This window comes from Pleurodeles waltl, chromosome 2_2 (genome assembly GCF_031143425.1).
Source record: "Pleurodeles waltl isolate 20211129_DDA chromosome 2_2, aPleWal1.hap1.20221129, whole genome shotgun sequence".
In the NCBI taxonomy this organism is placed as follows: domain Eukaryota; kingdom Metazoa; phylum Chordata; class Amphibia; order Caudata; family Salamandridae; genus Pleurodeles; species Pleurodeles waltl.
In genome coordinates, this window is record NC_090439.1 from 981,048,671 (window position 1) to 981,063,993 (window position 15,323).

Below are 15,323 nucleotides of genomic sequence, written 5' to 3' on the forward strand. Positions count from 1 at the left end.
GATGCCTCCTCCACTCTAGACTTCGCAATGCAAGCCCTCATCAATGGGATCTTCCACCTCTTCGATTTCGAAGTCGACCTTCGACAATGACGCAGGAGGGTCTCACACCGCAGCTTTACAGAATTTCAGAATCTAAACATTGCTTCAGTTCCACAACACATCTTCGATGCAGATCCTTGCACCGCTCCACAAACCAGGATAAAAGGGACTCTCCAACAACTGTGTTATTTCCAGAACCTGTCCTTCTTACTGTCTGGGGTACAGTAAGATATTCTAATCATATAAGGATATCATATGTTTTGACAATGCAACCTCTCTTATATTCGCTGCTTCACATCGCCTGAAATGTTCTGCAGAGGACTCCTTGGGTAGTATTAAAAATAGGGGTGATAACAGGCACTCTAGCCTCATTCCCCCTCTTATTTTTTATTCTGTATAATAGATTTGGCCCAGTGTAGCTCTGCCCACTGGTTCTGTATGTAAACATTTTTATGTTGCTTGTACATTAATGTTTGTTGAGATCATTACCCCTTCTCCAACAATCAGCTAGTCACATCATTTACATCTTTATAGCACACAGTCCTATGTCATGAACACAATGACAGGGTGATGCTGTCTTCCCAAGCTCGATGTGTTTGATTCATCTTCTTGCAAGAATTCCATTTCCGGCCGGGATATTTTCTTCTTTCAGCCAGTCCAACACTGTCGTATATATCGAATATGGACCTCCCTCAATTTCCTGTTCACTTCAAGAAATGTCTGCCTCTTTGCCTGCACAGCTGCTGTGGAGTCCTGAAACATGAAGACGTTCATATTTTCGTTTGTAAGGGACATACATGCAGGACTTTTGCAATATAATGTCATCATCTCTGCAGAGCAGGGGCTTCACTCTCACCTGGCGTGGGAGTGCTCCCAGCAGGGGCGGCAGCATAACCGCCCTGTAGGCCCCATCAATTACTAAGGATGATATGAGACCTTCTGAGTCTACAGTGGTAGAGTCAGTTCTCTAGGTGCACAAATGTATCTTGTCCTTACGAAGCAGATAATACTTCGCTTCACTCATCCTTCTGCCTCTTTTGCTCAGAACTCCTGAAATCACACCCTTTCCAACATGTCAGACATTTCTTTCCAGTGATCGGTAAGCTCAGGCTTCAGACAAGCAAATGTTTATGTAGTATTTACCACAGATGCTTCGCGTGTTTTCCGGAACTTTATAAATTTACCACGTAGATGCAAAAAAAAAGGTAGTCACAGGACTCATGACCAATGACAATAGAAAAAAGCACTTTTCATACAGCCCTCAGAGGAAGTTTGTCTTCAAGGTAAGGCACCGGTACAATGAGCTGTCGCTGGCGAGTGAGTCATCCACTTCCGTTTGGTGGAACTTGCAAGTTCAAAAACCTTTTGCTACAATGTTTTCTTGTTTCCAGTGCTTCGTATGGAAATATAGAAGTGCAGGTACTCACTCTTTAGAGTACCTGTCTGCTCCTGAGAAGTGCCAGTACACTCCCATTGAGTGCATTGCAGCAGTTCTGAGAAGTGCAGGTACTCTCCCTTTCATATGAAAGAAGTGCAGGTTCTCGGTACCGGACAGCAGCTGCCCCTTTAAAGCACTGCTCCTGTCATATATTTTACTCCTTTACACATCCACATGGACCGCAGTCACAAGGACGTAAATGAGCATCCACTATGCAGCTCAAAGAAGAACAGAATTAGGCACGTTAAAAGGTGTATCCAATGACACGACACAAGTTATGATAGATAACAAGCAAGCCCATTTCCTCATCTCCTTCATTTATTTAAAACACAAGTAAAATCCCTCCTACTTCCTATGCAACCTTTTCTTTTGACATATGAAAATTGGAGTTTAGAAATGCTAACGTGTTATGCACAGAAGTGCTGAACTTGTCTGAAAGTTTCCCTTCAGTATTATGGCAAATTACCCTGCCATTACCGCCAAAGAAACCACACATCAAGTAGGGTAACACACTGAAAGTGGCACTGCGGGTCACCGATTCATGTGATAAATGTGAACTTTATATCGAAGTAATAAGTGTGTAACTAAAGCCTTACACGGGGAGGAAGAACTGCAGCCCAAGCATTTTTGTCAGCTGATTTTCTGCTGTAGAGCCTTCACGCTGTCTCTTTCTGTTATTCCTGCTGCACCTCATGGAAAACCGATGGAGAGCGTTTGCAGAATTGTTCGCTTACTGGGCATGTGCCCAGAGCCATAAATAACAGTCGTTTCAGCAACATTAATTGACTGTGTTTCATTGGCTGCTGAATTGGCTGCTGAATAAATAGGGATTTAATAGCGGAAGACGACTATCTTCTTTTTTGTAGGAAAGTGAGGCTAGCGATGGCTTGGTGACAAAAGAGCTATTGTTTTACATGCTGGTGTGCTCCCTGGTGCAGCTGTGGCTGAAGTGTTAAGGCACTTCCATGTCAATATTCAGATGCTTCACTTCGAGAACATAATGTTGATTCGACTTTAAGCTTTAGTTGACGGTTTCTACACCAATTTAGGAACGTTTTCTGGCCCAGATTACCGAATTTTTGACCTAGCACTAGCATGATGCCAAAATGGATGCCATTGCATGGATAGACGTTTGCTTACGGGGAACACACTGCACAAGCACCCACATCAGTGAACGTACAGCCATGGAAAGTAGCGTGACTTAGAGTCAGTGAAATGCTAACGCCAAATGAGATCAACGGCAAATTGTAAGCAAAATTTAGGGCGGGCGATTTTGTGTTACTCTTCAACGTGTTGTTTAGGCAACAATCATAAGAAGGGCACATCAAGTGATTTACCCATCATTTGCTCTTGAATGGTCATCTGTGTGCAGACAACTGAACTCGAGGGTATGCCTCGAGTACAAAAGACACCTAAGATATTGCATGAAACTCTGTACCTCATTTACGAGGCCATAGCGGCACATCGCACCACCGTTTTTTTGATGCTCCTTTGGAGCAGTGTGCCAACCCATATTTACAAGGCCACACAAAGTCACGGTTCGTTTTCTTTCCATGGCCTTGTAAATATGGACTTCTTTCACGCATAACACTGCATGAAAGGGTCGTTCTAGGTGTTGCTTGAGGTGTTCCCACGCAAAACCCACAGAACCTGACTGAATCTGACCTATTACCAGACTCATAATCTGGGTGGCGTAAGAGTGATGCAACGGGGAGAAGTATCTTTATTTCTTCCCATTTTGTTTCTCTTTCTGTGTGTGCTGCATTCTGCAGCACACATTGGAAGATGAAAACACCTTTTGTGATTGTTTTTGTGCAGGAAGGTGTTCCTTCCTGCACAAAAATAGCCGTCCCCACAACGCAGGCTCCTTTGCACATGGTGTTGCAAAGGTGCCTGCGTTGACGCATGGCAGCAATTTGTGCACCAGCACAGGGCGAAAGGACAGAAATGTGCCATATATTGTAGCTATGGTGCATTTATTCCCATTCCCGGTAGCACAGGGCAGCACAGCAAGGCACTTGCTGACCCGCCCTGCATGCAGACCTTGTAAATGAGCCCCTTTGTTTGCAAATTATGGTTATTGTCCTACAAGCACTGTGGTATTTCTATTGCTTGTCCATTGTTGTCATTAATGTGCAACACTTTGTAGCTATGACATTGCACTATATTTTCCCATGTGCACCAACCAGCTGATTTTCCACAGCGGATAATGGGAGGAGACTACTAAGCCTACCCCGGGGATTGATTACTTTGGTTCATCGACACCCTCAGTACAAACAGAAGATTGGAGAAGAAGTTCTCAGTAGTGCAGCTTTCACTGAGGAAAACCCTTTGAAAGTGGCAGGGCAGACCCTGCTTCGGAAGAGACTATTACTGACATATGGCAAACTTGATTCTATCTTTCATTCATTTAATGCAAAACAGTTGCTTGAGCTGATTTACTCCTCAGTTATGGAGCTTAGGATATATTTATACTTCTTGAAATACAGAGAATGGTCAAGAGCCAGACAAAGGTAGGAGAGAAAGAGAGAGGGGACAAGAGAGAACTGGCAAAAGAGTGGAGGCTCCTCCCCAACCATACTGTACTCAAAATTACATGAGACTATCTCTACCACATGACTACGTGTCTGACGTATGTAAACTTCACCTGTGAAAGATTACATACAATACATGACTGTAACATGTAACTGGCTGCCACAGGCCTATCAGACCTCCAGCTTAACGCCCAACAGTGCCTAGACTTGAACCTCTCTGTAACCGAAGCAGTGCCTTGGACTGCACCTCATTATCCCCCCAAAAGTACCTCAGCATACACCTCTTTCTCCCTGAACAGTGTCTCAGTTCCCAAATAATTCTCCATTGGTCCCTCCCTTACTTGTCCAGGTCTGTAACATGCCTAGCTATCCCATGGAAGGTATTCATGATTGGAAGCAGGTGCCTCCAGATTGTCCTTTCATACCAAGAGCCTGCTGCCCTTCAGACTTTAATGAAAGTCTGTGGTTTGACACAAACGGACTAGTCTAATACATTATATATATTTCTTCTTGCACAGCAGATTATTGGGAAGGAGGGCTCCAGTGACTGACTTTAAGCATGGACTCAACAGAAGTTGTTCTGTGCATATTAGTAGGCAACAGCAGTCTGAAGATATATTTCACAGAAAAAGGTTATCTTTTTAGTATTGAACCGTTTCATTCATAGTTCGATACGGTAAACCGCCTTATTATGACGGTTGGCAATTGCATAATCTGGGTAGTTTTTCCAACTATTGGAAGCAAATTTCTCACATTCCTCAATTTCTCACATCTCCCTCCTATTTGAGAACAGAAATAAGAGAGAGATTCTTAGAAGAAAATGATTGCTACCTGTTCCTAATGCTGATCTCCCATTTTTACATTTTGGTGTCAACCCCAGTTGGAGAATATATTGCATTTACCTGAGGGGACAAGTCGCCAGGCAGCAGGCATATGGATCTACCACAAAGCTTCTTTAAAGGATGACCAATCGATCCATCAGCATGGTGATATCTTAGGCTTCACTGCAAGGAATGTGAAGTTGTTGAGAACCCCCATGTTATCCTGCCTTCACTCAATGGCACATCCAGGCATCACTGCCTGTGGCTGAGCCTCAGCAAGGCAAGAGTGGGAGTTCAACATGTCTGCCTTTGTAGAGTTTGGATCTTTTCTCCTTTTCTGACCCAGTCATTCTTGCAAGTAGTGTCTATAATTGAACAAGAAACCACCTCTACTATATATCAATACAGTACCCTATGTGCAAACTGTCTCACTCTGAATGTACCGGATGCATTAGTCATCACAATAAATTAATTTTTGGTCCATTCATTAGCACTCACAATATTAGAGCCTCTCGTGTGCAGTTAGGAACATTCAAATATCTCACAGTGAAATTCAGTTGATTACAGCAGTACATACTACATTCATAATTTTGTACAAGTAATATTTACAGTGGGGATAACCCATCAACAGCTGGTGAGTGTTTAAAGTCCAGGGGATAGTGGTTTGACACAAGATAAAGACACAACTATTTATTGATTTAGAAAAGGTCAGTGTCCATATATTTGAGGCATAGTGGGAAAATTAGTTCACATAATGTTTCATAAAATGTCATGTTTCTCCCATGACTCTTGATCAAACCAAAGGACGAGGACTCTAAGTTTCATCTTGTATGTCTGTTCTTTGAAATGTTGGTGTTTCCTTGGGGGTAAAATAATTTATGGCTTTCGAGTTCTAAATGTTAGGGGTTCTCCTCAAGACAGGGATGTGGTGAAGATGATTTTGATGGGGAATAATACATAAGATTGAGATAGGCAACCATCACAGAGGGTACTGGGTTAGGACACTCACTGCATCTGCTCAGGCAGTATTTTATTGATCTTGGCTACACTTTTGCCATCTCATCCATTCTCGAGCAGAGTTAAACAAAGGTGCAGAGAATGAGAATAGTGTAATAATTAGGCTTTTACCTTGAAAATGTGCTCTGAATTTGTGATAACACCAGGTGCCTGGGATATATCTTCTTACACTTCTTGGAAAGTTACAAGCCAGTGTTTTTAGTAGATAGGGGAGTGATCTGTTGCAAATTGTAATGCATGTATAATATTTGAGGCCCAGCCTCTATTCTACTTTGTATAGTTCCAATCCATGATTTCAAATCCTTGCAGATAGTGGCCGTAACTCTGCCATCCCACTATTAGCCAGTGTCCTTCCATAATCCATGTTTGATGGAGTGATTCTGCCTGCAGTGTGCCCCGTCTGATCTTCCTACTGCTGTTACATGTAGCTCCATCTTATATCCCTGTCATAGACCTAGTAGATCTGGGGATTCTTTACTATAAAACTTTCATGCCAGCTGTTTGTTCTCACTACAAAGACCTTCATTCAATCAGGTCATATTTGTTATATTCAGTCAGAGGGGTTCATCTTGTACTCCTTCTCCATCGGCATAATACCTGCTCCACAACCTCTGACGAGAGATGATTCTTTCTTGCTATGTTTATGGATGAGATAAAAGTACTGAACAACTGGTCAAGCTGGCAGGGTTATCTCAGCTTAAATGTAAATTAGTTAGAGAAATTGCAATCCCTAGGTAGCAAAGTTCTGTTGACTCTGAAAAGTACCAAGCCATTGCACTGAAATCTCATGAAGTTATAAGCTGTATTCAGTAAGATTGTATTTGTGTTGATTTCATCCTCTATTAATTCACCACTGTTTGATTCTTGGCTTTCTCCCCTGTGTGATCTCTTGGTTTTTCCCCTGCCTTTGCAACAGTAACATCTGAGCTTTAATCTAGACTCCATTCTGAAATTTTGATCTGATATTAGTAAGCATGTCTCAAAATATGTTTTTGAATGTATCCTTTAACAAATATAAAACCTTTCCTACCTGCTTCAGCCATCCAAATTGTGGTGCATTCCCTACGTTCCGGAGGTTCAATTGTTGAAAATGTTCATGATTATGGTCTTCTGATATCTTCAGTCCTTTGTCATACATATGTCCTTTGTTCCGCATCCAGATTCATATCAGGGCCCCCACATTAGAAATTATATTAACTAATTGTCTAAGTTACACTGGATTGCTCCATACTCAGATTTCTTTCATAATTTGTTTCACAGCATTAAAAGTGTCTGCCTTCGGTTGTATGTGTGACTGATGAACTGTAGATCTTAGCAAGCCAACCCAGAAACTTCGGTGATATTCATAGTCTAGATATCATGGGACTTCAAAAGACTTAGAGCAAGGCACATACTTCCAAATGTGACAGATTCCCCATCTTCCTAATTACAAATGCAGTTGCCACTACCACCTCTGCTGTGTGTGCAGGTCAAGTAGCTAATGGCAGTTACGTGCCCATGGATCAAACACACCCAAAATAGAGGGTTCAGGATGACGACGTTATCAATCCCCTGTAATTAATAAAAATGAGCAAATCCTGTGAAATGCTCATGTCTATAGGAGCTACAAACATCAGGTATTGTATGTAACATTATGAGGTACAGCAGTAATGTCACACCCATGCTGCACATGTCAGGGTCTACCATGTGCCTGTGTCACAATAGCTGCAATGCCACCATGCAACATCTCAAGTGTCATAGTGCTAAGATAGCATATGTTTCCAGCTAGTGAAACACACCCGCACAGTCATAAAAGGAAATGGAACACTGCTAGGACCATCAGTGCAATCCAATGTAGCACACATTGCCCAACATCAGCAGTACACACTACCAATGCTGGCACCTGTATTGTGCCGTGAAATGCTATACACAGTGCATGCTAGGTCTCAGCAACATGTAGGTGGATGTGAAATATCAAAGACTGGGTCAGTTCCAGATTGTTAAGTGTGATCAATACATTTTTCCTGGATAACCAATTTCATGGGGTGCAGTGTTGGAATTACCGCTAGGGACCAATGGATGTATAATGGCTATGAGCGTAATTTTGCAACGCATATGTGGCAACATTTTACGCATATCCGTCTTTTTTTACACGTTTGCGTCAAAATATCGGTCTTTAACTGTGTTTGTGTCATTTTTTCTCATTTGTAACGTACATGAAAGCTGTAACTATACAGAGATAGGCTGTTAGGGCCTGTTGTGTGTGTTCCAGTGTTTAGGCATATGTGGCAGACCACACAACAGCGGAATCATGTTGTTGTGCCGGATTAGCACTCTTAACTGACGCAACAGCAACCCAAACATTTGGAATAAAAAATTGTATTCCGTAGTTTGAGCAGGTGGTGCGTCAATAGAGGGTAGCAAGGCTACGCAACTAAATACATTCACTCATGACCTGTGTGTATATGTATGTGAATTGGCTATTTCAATTGTTGTTGTGTCTCTGTGTGAAAGTCACAAGACATGTTTTGAATAATGTGCTTGTATGCATGTATTGTATATGTGGATAACCATCAAATGCCATTCATTGTGGTACATCAGTCAGGATATGTGTTTGCCATACCCGTAGTGTCTAATGCTGTGTGAACTTCCCTGACTCTGGGACAAAACATCTCCCATGACAAACTATGAACAGGATAGATAGAGGATGGTTGTTAATGGCAATGTTTCAAGGGTAAGCCATCACATGTACTGGAATGTTGGATACCACTTCCTGGTCACTTGTTTGTATACTACTCATGAGTCAGGCATTTGAACATGTTAGGTAGGTACAGTGTTTGTGACACAGAGTCCCAAAACCAATCCAAAAATGTTATGTTACACCAGTTTGAGTCATATAAATGACCTAAGTTTTTCCTGTGGCAGTTGAGGACCAGCAGACCATGCTGCATGTGTACACATATTTCCAGTGGTTCATTGCACAAAGGTGTCCAGTTCAAGTGTGTAGCCATGTGTATCCTGTGTCAGTATTGGCCTCCATGTTGTCACAGTTACGTGCAGGTCTAGTCATGAGTCTGTGGAGCCATCCCCTGCATTAACAGAGTATCCTTCAAAGCAGAATTGACCTAAAGCCAAAGATAAATTAACAAAACACATGGGGATAGTCCAGCTATGGCACTGTAGAACTTTTATAAGGCTGACAACAGGGCAACCTTGGTGTCCTCAAAAACTTTATGGATCAGTAATTTGAAACAGGCAGGTTTCATCACAACATTTGTACACAGGGTGGCCTCTAAAATTCCACTGCAACAGGGAACATCAGTGCCTCTGTGCTGATTAATCTCACAGCTAGTCACCACGCAAGCACCATCAATAGGTTTCGGCCAATGTGAATGTGTGTGTGGACCGTCAGGGCACAAACATGTTTTGTCCTTTCATACACGTTAGCAAATGTTGTTTGTTGTGCTGGAGGCACCGTACCAAATCCATGCATACAGCCATAGTACACTGTCACTGTTTGTCACTCATGAATACATGAAACCCAGACAAGGGATGGGGGCTGGATTAGGCAATTTGAATACATGTCGCAGACCATAATACAATAAGTAAACTGATTACACTATACTATCTATTTGAGAATTCATCGTAGACCTACCAGACACAATACCCCTTGAGGAAAGAGAGGGCATGGAAAGCAACTATGAGACAAATATAGCCACAGGGAACCTCTATGGTTAATGCAAAGACAGTCAGGCTAACAGGATGCAGGCTCTGTCAGGAACAAACATGAACAAGGCAAATACACAGTGAGCAGACTATGACTGGGAAAAGCTTGAACAACACTGTGGGAACAAAAAACTGTATTTGTGCTGTGGGCTGCAACGTTACACAATCCCCCAAGGGCAGGGTTACACAAGTGATTTATACGGCAATGCACAACAAGGATATTCAGAAAATAGCAGCTTCTAAGAAGTTTCAGGCAGCAGCAGTGGCAGTGCAGGTTCATATGGCTGGTCTGTGTGGAAGTGCTCACAGATGTGTGAAGTTTTAGTCTCTCACAAGTCCTGTAGTTGAGAATCAAGTTCAAAGGGCCAACTGGACCTTTCACATGGGAAGCAATGGACAGCTGATTACAGGTCCTACCGACTACCAGGCAGTGCATTATCGGACCTGAAGTCCATGTAGACTGATGAAATAAGACTAGGGCATGCCATACCGAAGACGGACGCACACAGGAGTCAGAATGGGAGACTGGGTGTGTGTAGATGAAGGTTATCAGGGTACAGAGATTCAATTTACAGGGTCCCCTAGAGAAGAGGGCAGGGACTGAAAACATGTCACTGGCAGGACTTATTACCTGGGGTGGACTGCAGAGGGCATGTATCGTGAGCAATGCTTGTCATACCTGGGGCACTCGTGCTATCCATTTTCAGCATAGTTGGACTAACACATGCTCCTAGCTGATGTCACAATTACTGCTGTCAAGGGTCTGGTCATACATTCCTGTTACCAATGCAATAGCACATCCACTGCCTCATGTATGAAACGCTTTTTTACCTTACGATTGATGGTGTCTTAGTTGCGTGTCATGTGCTGCAATGAGCCATGTTGGCAACATTGATGTGTGTCATAGCTGTGGTCTTCTGATATTTCCCTTCACATGGGTAATAGATAGGTCATATGTCATTTCCACTGTGTGTGATGTTGGGTGTACATTCATACCCATCAAATGTGATGTTGCTTTTTCAATATCCTAATCTGTATTTCTGCTATGCTCCACAAGGCTAAACTCTGGATATGATTCTTAGGGATCAGGTGATGCATAAAAAATTACCCAGAGCATGATTGAGTGATGAAGTGAGGTGTTTAGTGACATATGGTAAGAAAGTGGAGATAGTGACTATAGTTCGAAGAAGTTTTGTACAATGTGTTGTCTCTGACACAATTCAGCAGCAGTATTTGGATGGTCCCCCTCACGTTGATGAACAGCATCCTCCTCTTCCTCCTCTTCAGGCATTTTTGGGTCTGTTTCATAAAGGGGAATGTTCCTCCTTACACAAATGTTGTGCAGGATGGCACAGGTCAAAATGATCTTGCAGACCATTTCAGGTGAATATAAGAGACTGCCTCCGATGATGTCGAGGCACCTGAATCTTGACATCAGGATGCCAAAAGTCCTCTATACTATGGTGTGTGTCCTCCGATTTGCATCATTATAGGCACGCTCTGCTGCTGTGCTTGGGTTTGCAAATGGGGTCATGATCCATGGCTGGATCCCATAACCCTAATCAGCTGAAAGAGAAAATGAGTGTAAATATTTGGATGTTGCTTGCACCTTGATTAGCACTTTGCATTGCAGTTGTTATCTTGTGTCATCTGTGTTTGTGTTATTGTGTGGGATCAAAGGCTTTTAGGATGTTATTTCAGCATTAGGTTGTTTATTTATCTAAACTGGTGTTGTGCTGATTGACCTGATAGCGGTATATTTGTAAACTTGCAGCTCATTGTGTATCTCCCATGCATTATGTCATGTGAAAGAATTGTCCATGTGCCTTCACTGGAGGTGACATGATGCTTCCACTCACAGAATTGATTCCACTGTGGTGGTAACACGGTAACACTATACGGCCTGAACATCCCATCCAATTCAACATATGTAATAGCATATGAAAAACACAGTGAGGCCCTTTGATTTGGCTAGGTGACAATGTACAACATATCTCCATAAGTTTGCAGCACTGAAGTGTTTACAATTAACAATGCACAAATATTCCATGTGTGACAAGTTCTATGCAAACCTTTTTTTGTGCCCTCACCAAGTTGGCTCTTGTGCAAATGTGTACCTACACTACTGAACCTGGTCCAGGTAAGCTGGCTAACTTGGTTGTGGGGGTGAAGATTTAAGTGTCAGAAGGTCCATGTGCCTGTACATCTGTTGTGTATATGTGTAATTGTCTCAATCCGTATGTGTAGCAATGTGCACTTTGCAATATTGTCACATCAATATGTGTTCTTTGCACAGTCTAATTGATTATTGGTAGAGGGCAATGTCACCCCAGGAGTGATGTGAGATCTTGGTACGGCCTCAATGTTTCCATGTCACCTTCATTAGAGTCAGCATCATCATGCTATGAGTCTCATGGTGTTTGACCTGCAGCGAAACACATTACACACCCCTTACACAGTACGTATTGCTTGGAAGGGTGTGTGATTGAATGTTATTGATGTGATATTGTAAGATTCATCTTCCAAGTTGTACTGCCAATTAAGGCCATGTCATTGTCACTGTGTGGTTTTAAATTGGTCCCTTGTGGCTCTGGCATGGCATCTGTTGTTATTTGCATATCAGTCATGACTAGCAGTGTCACAACCTCCGTGTTTTTCTGTCCATGTAGTGGTGTGTGTGTTGTATGTCCTGCAGGGTTGCTGTGCAGTGTGTATATAACTAGTTTTTTGTACTTACGAACAAGTAGGCCATTTTCATATCATCCATCCTGGAAGTGTTGATTGATGGTGCAGTGGCGGAAGATGAATGAATCATGTACACTCCCAGTATACTTTTCCACGATGTTGATGATCAATCCCCGGTGATCCACAATGGCCTGCACATTGATGGATTGTGTGTGCTTCCTGTTGCGGTATAGATGCTCGTTTGCAGCAGGTGGCACAATCCATACATGTGTGCAGTCAATGGCACCAAGCATGTGCGGGATGCCATGAATTTGATAAAAGCCCCGTTTCGTCTCCTGCTGCTTCTGCTGTGTATTGGGGAAACTGATGTGGCAGGGTGTGAGGGAGATGATGGCATCCAATACCTTGGGTAGGAAGGCAGAGAATGAGGGCTGTGAGATTCCGGCAACCAGGGCACCAGTGGTTTGAAAAAAGCCACTTGCCAACATGTGGAGGACAGCAAGCAGCTTGGTCTCTGGTGGAATGATGTGGGGTGTCTTCAAGCTCGGTGCCAACTGTGGCTCAATGTGGCACAACAGCTGCTGTATGGCTTGCCAGTTTAGTCTGTACCTCTGGATGATGTCATGTTCCATGAGGGCCTGAAGGGTTGTCCTGGTCCTTAATATCCTCTCCTGCCTTTGGCGTTGCCTTTGGGGTCCCTGCTGGTGTGATGGAAGCTGCTGCTGTTGGTCCTGTGCTCTGCGTCTTAATGCATGCTGGATGAATGGCACCTCCATGTCTTCCTTTTGGAGCTCTGAAGTACCGGTGTGTTTGCCCCATTTTAATGCCTGCTCTGACCCAGGCATTAATTTTGACGCAAATCGGGCTGTGCCTAATTTTTCTACTCCGCCTCTCAGCTGTGCGGCATTTTTGCGTGGTTGGATAAATATGGCGCACGGGTGTTTAAGTCATTTTTGGGACGGGAATGCCTACCTTGCATGTCATTAACGGAAGGCGGTTTCATGCATCCAGAAAATGATGCACACTGAGATATTTTGATCTTAGCAGGGTCTAGCATCAAAATATAAATATGGTGTTAGTTTTGCACCAAATTTACATGAAAAAAAATGACGCAAATCCGGCGCAGGCAGAGTATAAATATGCCCCTGAATGTGCTATCAGATGTGGCATAATGCCATAATGACCGATTTAAACATGAGTGTTACAGCGCTCAGACAGTGTGACATTTCTCCAGCATTGCCTTCTCAGTACTATATGACCTCAGCAGCATGGCCACCATTCAGCAGTTTTTTCAAAGTTCTCTAGCACCGTAGGAATGGAAACCTCATCCTGCCCTGCCTTCCCAATACACTGCGACCCCACCAAGCAGTTGCTACCCAAGCAGCACAATCTCAGAGATAGAGTATTCTACTAGAGTGAGCCTCTTCCTATAGTGCTTTTTCAATGCCAGATGAAATACTATCAAACTATAGATATTTTGTCCAGACCTCTTTTGGTTTTTCACTGCTTTTATTAAATGCCGTCTAGTTTGACATGCAGGCTGCAATACGATGAGCAATGGCCTTTTGTGTTGGGTCATCACCACAATCTTGAGAGATGCCTGTTACCCTTCAAAAGTTTAGTGCCACCTACACCCATAAAGGGAACATGTACATAGTGAAAATGTACATGTTGCAATGTAATCTTTTCATTGCAGGTTATAAACAGCCCTGACCGTTTAACACCTTCTGTGCCGGGGATGTAATGGTTACATCCACCGGCACAGTGCTCCTGTGCCGAGGACGTAACCATTACATCCTCGGCACTGAGCTCAGAGGGCTGTGGGCTTCCTTCCCACCCCCCCACGGCAGGTATGGAAGGGGAAGCCCATCCCCTTCCACCCCAACCCCACCCAACCCCCTCAAGCCCTCCCAAACCCCCAATTGATGTCTGATGACGTCACCTCATCAGAGGCTACTTCCACATGGCGCTGCAAGCTCAGCTTTCAGCGCGATCGGAAGAGAAATACAAAGCAAACGAACATGTGATGGGGGTCTGAGAGGTTTCAAAGGGAAGGGAAGGAAAGGAATTTCCTTCCCTTTGAAGTCTCTCAGAGCATTTCAGAAGCCGGATCGTAAAGTGATCCGGCTTCTGAAATGCCCACTAGACAGCAGGGATTTATTTTTTAAATGGAAATTGGCATGAGGGGAGTGACCCCCTGGGCAAAGGTCACTCCCCAGTGGGGCAATATTTTTCAAGGCCTTTTCCCAGGGGAGGCAGAAACCACTAGGCGCCAGGGGTAATTTGTTTTGTGTGTTAGTTTTGTTTATTAGAGTTGGGGAGCGACCCCTTAGGCAAGGGTCGCTCCCCTAGGGGGCAAATTATATTTAGGCCGTTTCTGTCCCCCTTGGGGGCAGATCGGCCTATTTTTATGAGGCCAATCTCCAACCACTAGACACTAGGGAGTTTTGTTTTATGGCAAATTCACAGAAGGGGAGCGACCCCTTAGGGAAGGGTCGCTCCCCGGGGGGGGGGGAGGATTTATTTTAGGCCATTTCTGCCCCCACCCGGGGGAAGATCGACCTATTGTTATTAAGCTGATCTGCCCCTAGAGGGGGCAGAAACCTCTAGGCACCAGGGATTTTTTTTTTTTGTTTTGTTTTTTAGAGGTGGGGAGCGACCCCTTAGGCAGATTGGCAGATTTTTGTTAGGCCAATCTGCCCCAAAGGGGAGGGGGTAGAAGCCGCTAGGCACCGGGTTTTTTTTTTTGCGCCAAATTCACGCAAGGGGAGCGACCCCTTCGGCAAGTGCTCCTCCCTGGGGGGGGGGGGAATTTATTTTAGGCCATTTCTGCCACCCCCGGGGGCAGATCGGCCTATTGTTATTAGGCCAATCTGCCCCCAGGGGGGCAGAAAACTCTAGGCGCCCAGGATATTTTTTTTATTTTTTTTTGTTTTTTAGAGGTGGGGAGCGACCCACCCCCTTAGGGAAGGGTCGCTCCCTGGGGGGGCAAATTGTATTTAGACCATTTCTATCCCCCTTGGGGGCAGATCGGCCAATTTTTGTTAGGCCGATCTGGCACCGGGGATTTTTTTTTTGCGCCAA